Source organism: Miniopterus schreibersii (assembly GCF_964146895.1).
Source record: "Miniopterus schreibersii genome assembly, chromosome: 1".
Lineage (NCBI taxonomy): Eukaryota > Metazoa > Chordata > Mammalia > Chiroptera > Miniopteridae > Miniopterus > Miniopterus schreibersii.
The window spans coordinates 11,665,984-11,675,679 of NC_138101.1; positions in this window are offsets into that span (position 1 = coordinate 11,665,984).

Genomic DNA, 9,696 nt, shown 5'->3' on the forward strand with positions numbered 1-9,696 from the left:
CTCCCTTCGTTTTTCTCGATGAAATCCAAGGCACACATATTTTAAACTACAGTGGGATAAAGACCTTGCAAGAGTTGGTGTTTACAGTATCTGGGATGGGTGAAGGTGGGGAGAAATAATCACTCTTTTTGGCTGTTCTTGAACTGGGTAAGAACATTGTTTGGGGCAGATTAAGAAAGAATTGACTCTTAAGAAAGGACTTGCATAAGAAAGATTTTTTACTCCAACAAATTTGAGTTGTTGGAGAATCTTGAGTTCAAGAAGTGAAAACTCTTTCCTTTATCTCCAAATGGTTGGGAAAGGGGCAAGAGAAGCTTAGTAAAGGCCACATCACCTGTGCTGCATGGATAAGCTTTAAACATTCTGCTCCTCGTGGCTTTGAGGCCTTCTGGAGGCTTTAAGATAAGGAGTACTGGTACAGGGATTGTTCTGGGATGACTTTACGACACCATAAGTAGGAACATATTGTGTGGTCCTTAGGAAGTTTGATATAAAGTTGTATATCAGTTATAGCATTATCTAGGCTACTATGTTTAGCTTATGCCAGTGATCCTCAAACATTAGTGGCCATCAACCTCACCCACAGGACTTGTCAAAGCACAATTGCTGGGCCCCCAGCCCAGAGGTTCTGACTCAGCGGGTCTGGGCATGGGGTGACTGAGAGTTTGCTTTTCTCACCGGTTGCCAGGTGAGACTTACTGCCCACATTGAGAAGACTTGGTGTATGCAGTGAGTTAACTAACCTTCATGAGGAGGAGGTTGAAAGAGTATTGGCCTAAGAATCTGAAGACCTGAGAAGGTTTCCAGGTCCATGATTTAAATGCTTTCATCATCTTAATCTTGTTGAACTTCTCCAAATTTCTTCCCTCATCTGTAGAACGCATGTTTTTATAGCAAAGTTACTGCAAGGATAAAATTATATATCTGAAAGCATTTTGCAAACTAAAAAAACAACAAAACAAAACACTCTGAGATTTAAAACTTTTTCTAATTCTCACCATGACTCCATATCTGTTTAGTGTGTCCAGCAAACAATGGCCCAAAGATTGGGGAAGGCTTCCCAGAGGAGAGAAAGAGCGTCTTTGACTTTGAATAATCATAGTTACAGGAAGAATGCAGTGTAGACTATTAATATGCTACAAACCAGGCATAACAGAAAAATTGGGTGCAAACAATCCTGTGGTATTTCCATAAATTTCTTCTTTGTTGCATTTGGCAATCTGTCCATTTTGGGGGAACCAGAGTTGACAATTTTCTCCATCAGATGGGATTCTGAGTAAATGGATAAGATCTGTTGGCCAAGAGTGGCTGATCCTCCTTTAAGAGTGATAGAATGTTAAGAAAAAATGGTATAGTTTAAATATTTAATGTTGTAAAAACAAAAGTAGAAGTCAGGCAACAGCTATTTTAGCTGTGTGAAGCAACTCAATCCTGTTGGTTGAGGAATCCCAATTGTGATTTTTATTTTCTGGCATATTTTCCATTGTACGGTACCTTTTATTCAAATTTATTAAGGCTTTAAAAAATCAGACCTCAAATGAAAAACCCTTCTGTCCCCATCAGCAACAAATGAGGCCCCATATTTTATTGACTGTCAACTTCCTAAGATGCTTTATCTTTAGTTTCAGCTGAGCCCTGCTGGTGCTGAGCTGTTCCAAGAGAAATAGACGATTCTGAGCCTTGGTGAAAATTTGAACATTGACGTGTCCTTGAAGCATATCTGTGAGATGTACTGGGAGCACAGCAAAATTGAGAATCCCCTCCATGGGGTATCCAGAAATCTTTTATTTGGCCATTAAACTGTTCAGAGAACTTATCACTTTCATGTGGTGACAGAAAATCATTGAGGAAGGTCCCTCCTGTTCAGCAATGACAAAGAAAACCTCCCTGAGCATCAGTTGTCCTGGTGGTGGTGTTTCTGAGCCCTGGGTATGTGCCAAGTGGCTTGCCAGGTAGCCTCAAGCTTTGTGGGGGAGGGGGTGTCCATGTTATCTTGTGTTTTAATAATTAGGGCTGGAAAGTTTGCTGTAGGAGGCTAGATTGTTATTCTTTGGCTTTTCTAAGGGGGAATAATAGATAAGGGAAGAAAACATGTTGAAAAGAGGCCAGGACTGCAAGACTAGCAGGAGACCATTGAGGGTAAGCCTTAGCTCTCAGAATAGAGGAACGTCAGCAACTAAGCAATTCGAGTTCAAGTTAATAGCCTGGATTCCAGAGTCAGATAGACAGGGCTGAATCCCTTTCTTTAGCACTCCCCCGATATCTGAGCTTGAGTAAGTAACCTTTCAGAACCTCAGTTTCCTCATTAACAAAATTAGCTTAAAAATATTTCCTCACAGATGTGTGGTGAAGATCACATGAGGGAATGTCTGTTAATACCAACTAGAATACATGTCCCTTTAGAAAACAGAGTAAGGTCTTCTCATTTAATCAAAAGTCTTGCGTAAAGCAGCCACTGGGTGCTGGACGCTGGGGATGTCTTCCTCCAGTATGCTCATCCCATTTTGTTCAGCTTTACATTTAGCATGCAGATAACACTTAAGTATACTTGCTGTAGTAATTAAATAAAACTTTCCCATATTGCTTCTTTAAAAATGGTATAATGTCTGCCAATTCCTTTACTCACCTCTCAAACCCTCTTAAAACATATGCAAGCTTTAATTTGGACACCCTATTAGTAAAAAGTTGGAATTGTAAAATTTCTTCCCAGCTCTCCCATGCCTTAGTATTTCCTGGGGGCATTCTTGATTAAAACTTGACACAGGAAAAGTTTTATTTTATGCAGGATGAAATATATGCAAAGGACCATGACTATGCTACTATCATAGTTTGTATTCTTGAAGTTTGGATCTAATTTTTGATTTAGGCATTTTGCCCCCAATGAAATATTGTATGTTATAATGTAGCTGCTAATAAGATCTGATACAGTGACTTTAAATTGAATTTCATTAAAAAATAAGAGCATAAAATGTCTTCCTAATAGTCTTAATTAGGGAAAATGGAAGATCATAGTATTTCTATATTAATGCACTAACTTAGGTAATTGGGATAATATGAAATGCATAGTGAGAAAATAGGAAGTTTGGAAGCCAAAGGGAAAATACCCACTACTTTCAAGTTTCTAGTGTTTTTGTTTTTGGTCCAAGGAAACTCACCAGATGTTGGGCATAATGTCTTAAAGTAATTATCCTCTTTCATATGTACGAGCTGGTATTGTCCTCCTGCAGCCCTTGTTTCGTGGTGACTACTTCCTTGGGAAAGGCATTGTTCTGAGTCTCACTGCTTCATAACAACTGCCACTCGTCCTCCTGATTAGGGCATTGTATGGAAACAGTGCATTCATCGCAGGCCTCTTACTCATTTCTCTCCTTTCATCCAGGGCCTCCCAGCTTCTCGGAGAGCTCTGCCGTTGCATTTCTAATTGAATGCTCCTAAAAGTTGATATTCATGTATTCTGCTTGCCTGAAATCTCTGTTCATACCTCACTATGATGGTCTTATCTGTCTCTTTTATATTTCAGTCTGGTTGGGAAGGGAAATTAGGCTTGATTCCCTAATTGGAAGCCACATGGGGCATCCGTGTGATGATAACTGTACCCAGAACTCAATAGCTACCCAGCATTCCGAAACAGAAGGTCACCATTTTGTAAAACCATGGAAAATGCTATTGGGCCTTTTACAGAATTGTCAATCAGGATAGAATGGACACTAATTGCTTCTCCCACAGATGTTAACATTCCTTTTCAGTGACCAGGAAGCTCTTAAGACAGATAAACTCTCTTAGACATCTGAAAATTTCCTACAAACCTAACTGAAGGTTTCCAAGATGACATCTGTGATGAGTTGTCTATTGCTTAACATAAATGGGGAGCTAATGCTTCTGAACAAATAAAATATTTTAGACAGAAAGAGCTGGTTCTATTGAATGATATAGTTATCAGATAAATAAAATTCTGTGTTCACAATTCTGGGAGTGTTTGTGTCATGATTTTATATGCTGCCTTATCATGGTGTCTCCAAAGCAGATGCAGACACATCAAGCGGTCAACAAACCAGTCAATCCAGTAGGGTCCACACCCATAACAAGTAATTAAAACTTTTATCTATATTTATTTTTGTCTAAAATTAAGAAAAATGTAAGCTTTAGTAGTACTTAAAGCAAAAGTTTGCAATAGCACATGTTTATAATTCATAACTAAACATAAATATATTGGGACTGCATGCTCCAAATTTTTTACTAATCAAGAGTATGTGTTAGTTATCTATTGCTAGGTAAAAATTACACCCAAAATATAACACCTTAAAACAGCAATCATTTATTATCTTACTGCTTTGTTGGGTCAGGAATCTGGGTGTAATTTATCTGGCTTCCTCTAGCTCAGTGTCTCTCATGAACTTGAAATAAGGCTGTTGGCCAGGGCTTTGGTCACATTTGAAGGCCCAGCTTGGAGAGAATGTGCCTCAAGCTCACTTTCCTGGTAGTCGGTAGCATTCAGTTCCTTGCAGACTATTGGACTGAAGGTCTTAGTTCCTCACTGTCTACTGGCTGGAGAGACTTTCTCCTTTCCTTGTGTTTTTATAGAGTAGCTCACAATATGGCAGCTGGCTTCCCTCAGAGTAGGTGGGTGAGAGAGGGAAGAGACTGTCCAAGTCAGAATCCAGCCTTTTTGAAAACTTAATTGTAGAAGAGGAATTCCGTCACTTCTGCCATATTTTATTCAGCAGAATAGAACAGAAGCAAGTCTTCAGAATAGGACAGAATAGAATCCAATCCAATCCAACCCAACCCAACCCAACCCAACCCAACCCAACCCAACCCAACCCAACCCAACCCAATCCAATCCAATCCAATCCAATCCAATCCAATCCAATCCAATCCAATCCAATGTAATACAATAGAATTGGGGTTGCTAATTCTAGACCATGTTCAAAAGGAGGGGGTTATAGAAGGACTTGAACACAAAGATTCAAGAATATTCTGGTACTAAATTAGAGGGTGCTTACCACAGAGTGTATGATTGAAAATTCTGGCCACCACTTCTTTACAGCACAGTTCTGCAAACTCTTTTGTAAAGATCCAGATTGTGAATATTTTTGGCTGGATGGGCCATATGTGATCACCATTGGTATTTTTCTTCTTCATTTTTTACAGTCTTTAAGAATATAAAAAATATTCTTAGCTAGCTTGAAGGCCATACACAAGTAAGACATTGGCCAGATTTTTCCTGCAGACCATTGCTTGTCAACACCTCCTCTAATGGACTGTGAGGCAGATTTCAGCTCAAATTCCAAAAGATCTCTAACAATTAAGGCTATCTAATGATAAAATCTGTTTGCTCAAAAAATAGGATGAATCACTCATTCATAGAATTATTTAAGCAGAGTTATAAAGTTCTCTTTCACTTGCTAAACAGTGGTTGGGATTGAGGGATAAAGTTAGGAAAATGGACCAGTTGAGCCTTTCCCCAAATCAGAACATTAGTTTCACAAAATGTGGCTCAATAAAAGTGCCCCTCCCTCGGATGAATACAGTTGGAGATGATATGTGCTATACATAATTTTGAGAGAAATACAAAATTTTAACACACTTAAGTCTCTGAGAAGTGAAGAAACCTGTTTGATTCTGTTTTCTCCAAACTTATTTGACTAAGGAATTTCCTGACCCCCTTTGTTTTGGTAACATCTATTACTTTTATTCCATGGAACAAATTTAGGAAACATTCGCTTCAATGACATGTAAGATCTCTTCTAACTTTTTCAGGTCATGATTCTAGACTTGTAAGATATTACTTGGTTCTCTCAATTCATAGTTTTATGTATATCTGCCTCCCTAAAATGTTTAATTCATTTAAACACTTATCAACTACATATTTGAGTCTGGGCCCTCTTACTAGTCATGGAAAGATAAAGATGATATAGCACTTGCCTTAAAAAAGCATATTAATTTCTTTTAGGCTCTGAAATTTAGTAGCAGTGCTTTTCACACAGAAGATACTTAGGACAGGTCTGTTGAATAAATGCAGATTGAAAAAGCAGGGCCCTCTGAAGCATTTGGGATTATGGACACATAGAGCAACTCAACAAATATATAAAATGAATCAATGAATTCTGGATGAAAAATAACAGTGCATTCAGTTATTCTGATATTGCCATCAATCTGGATATATGTTCCCGAGCAATCAAACTAAATTTATCACCATTGTAAATGAAGAAGCTTAAAGTAAAATTGTACTCCTGAAATTCAGATTCACAATTAGAATCTGCCACTTTAAAAAATAACCCTTGCGGATTCAAATTGACATCTTTCCACTAGATGGTTTGATATGACTGTGGCTTTCATCTTTGTATAATAGAGGATTATCTGGTTACAACACATAATTAAATTAACATTACCCTTTAAATTTCTCAGTCCTTTGTTGAAATGCTTAAATTTATTCCTCTTTTATCCTTGCCTTTCCTTTTTCCATCTTAGAAACTACTGTCATTAATCTATATCTTTTGAGGTTATCATTTCACTTTAGCTGGGAACCATTTCACTCTTATCACCCAAAGAGCATCGGCCGGGCTGTCCTCCTCTGTGTTGTGTGTTGCCATCAATATTCCATCCTTATGTATTTTTAATCTCAGCCGAGTGTCGGATCATCTTCAGTTCTGGTCAGATAAAAGAAATGTTCCATAGGTTATGTAAATGATCCTGGAAGCCAGATGAATTAGGAAGTGTTGCCTTCAGTGTTAAAAAAAGATCTTTATCCTTAAATCAGACATTATGGAAACAAACAAAATGTTACACGCTGGTATATTTTTAATGCTAATTTTTTTTACCTCCCCATGGGGAAAAAAAAAATGATATTTGCAACTTAGGCTTTGCTCTGGAAAACGAAGTCTTTTTATTTATTTACCAAAAAAGGAGGGTCCGGAGCTCTTAGAGAAGCTTTAATTCTTTTTCTCTCTCTCCAGTTGTCAGGTGGTAATAGCATTGGCCTCTGCTTGCCTGGGTGGGAAGCAAATAGGTGCCCCTGACACAGCCTGGGAAATCAAATTTCAGAATGTTTTAACTGGAAGCATCCTAAAATTATATCTGGTCAACCATGTTTTTATCGTTGAGGAAACTGGAGCTTAAGAAGGTAAAATGAATTATTAAAGGCCATACAGCTCTCAGGACTATACTGGAGGCCGCCTTTCCTGACTCCCAACTCAGTGCTCTTCCTACCTTATCGTATCATGGTGCCTTTTCTTCACATTTTTCTGAGAGTTAAGTACTGAATTCATGGACAAATCAGAGTACTTAATAACAGATGTCCACTGGGTCCCCTGGTGGGACTATCAAAGCAAAGAAAGCACTAAAATAATTAAATAAATGGAATTTTAACTTTCAACTAGGCAATCAATGCTAAAGGCAGAAATATGAGCATGGAAGTTAGTGGTGGCCCCATAGTGTTGAAATAGCTCGTTGCATCAAGCATCATAATAAAGTCCGCAGAGAGGGAAAGCATAATGAGAGATGAATATTTGAAGTTTTTGGAGCCTTTGATGCTCCTCTCCAGAGGCGTAATCTATTCTCCTTTTAATTGCGTTTTAGAAAGATACTTTAGAATGTTTAGAGAGGCAGGACAAATGATTTGAATGTAGACATATCTGAAGGGTACCTCCTTGTGCTATTTTGAAATTTGTTTATTGAAGATCTGAGAGAAAAGTCATATAATAAATAGAACATAAAACAAAATCTATGAAGATCAGCCGTAGAAAAAAATCAATAGAAATCATTCTGACCTTGAGAGGCAAACAGTAACAAAAAGTTCAGATGACAACAAATACGGTAACTTCCTTGCATTGAGGCGCAGGGCCAGAGGCCGTATTGCACGACCAGCTGAGACATCCATAACTGAGGTACAGAGGTTTGGGGGAAGATACAAGGTTTGGAATGTAAGGTGGCAGAAGCTAATTTATGGTCTAAAATCATAGACACCTCTGACTCAAGTCTGGTGGCCTCTTCCTACTTCATTTTGGGTGTCTAGACTTTTCCTGGGCTCCTACTGCACTGCCTCTGAGCACTAGGGGGAGGACCTGAGGACTCTCCCCAATTTTCCAAATGGATGATTGGTGACATTTCCTAAAAACAGATTTTCGTCATACTCTCTAGATGGAATATTTTCATTGAATTACCATAACTTTGATGGTAGATTTTTAGGAAGATCACTCTTTATGGACATTTACATTTTTCACTCAGGTCCCCACCTAGCTCACCAGTCCTCTCCCTCACCCTTCTCCTAGGAACACTGCAGAGTTCCTTCTTTTAGGAATTTTTGCAGTCCCCTGATTTTTTTTTTTTCCTTTCTGGCTTTTATTACCATGTTTCTCTATGTGAAATGCCCTTCTGCTTTTTTCCTGCCTGGCTATAGATATAAATGAAAAAGCCATATATCCCTCACCAATTTTTCCATTTCCAACAGTCGCTGAAATAAATTGCATGCAGCACCATGTGCCTGCAAAATTACCTTCAAATACGACAAATGGTTGCATTAAAATATCACCTCTTAGCCCTCAGATGAGACTGTACAAATATTCCAGAGATGGCTTGTAGTTAGTAGGCAATACAGTGCAAGCCAGTGCTTGGTTTTAAATGTTATGCCCTGAAGAGATCTTTGAAATTTTATAAACAGATGGATTCTTTTTGCTTGATTCACTGGTGTTTTACAATTAACTAATTAACAGGTTTATTGCCAAAATTAGCAATGAGAAGTGTTCAGGAGCTTCGACCAAAGCAGTCTTTTGCAATTACACAGATACCAAAACAATCTGCATGATAGTTTGAGGCTAAACGTTGCTCACATCCCAATTTCACCTGCTGTTTTCAAATAAAAGTTGACAAATACGAAAATGAACCCTTCAGATTTCCACCCTCCTCATATACACAAGTCTCTGCCTTAATTAATAATAATTACGGGTAACACAAACTACAGTGAGAAGGTGTAAATGTACCAGATTGCTTTCAAGTGTGTAAAATTACTCAGCGAACCCAGTTCTGAAGAACTATCAGGAACCATTTTTACGCAAAGCCCATCTGCTGTTTTCTAGCTAGCAGGACCTTAGATAAGGTATTCAGCTCGATCTCCTACCGTTCCCCATCCTAAGCCAGGTCAGGGTCCTACCCCGTGGGTCAGCATTGCACTGTCCCTGAGCCCAGCCCCTCATCCCTCTCCAGCTCATGCCAACCTTCTGTTGTATTCAGGTCCCTGTAGTTCCTTGACTGTGCCACACTCTGTATTTTGCTTTGGCAGGAGTTATTTTTCTGCCTGGAGTACCTTCCAGGCTCCTTCATGATTTAGTTTGAGCATCACTGTTTTTGGGTTATAGTCCCTAATTCTGCCTCCAAAAGATGAAACTAGATGTAGGAGGAAGGGAGGGCAGGGCACATGAGCAACTTGCAGTGAAGGGATACGTTTTTGGTTTAAAAAATAATTCTAGGCTCAATAAATATCCATTAGAAGAAGGGAAATAAGGAAAGAACTAATGAGAGATGGAAGAGAGGAGGGAGGGAGAGAGAGAGGGAGGGAGGCTGTTTATTCAGAATATTCCCTCTGTCTGGAATCTTTTAGTCCACATTTGTCAGTTCATCATTCAGAACCTCCAGAGAAGTTTCTTCCACCATAGCCCTTACTACTACCTTTTTAGTGAACCGTGTTTTAAACTGTTATTT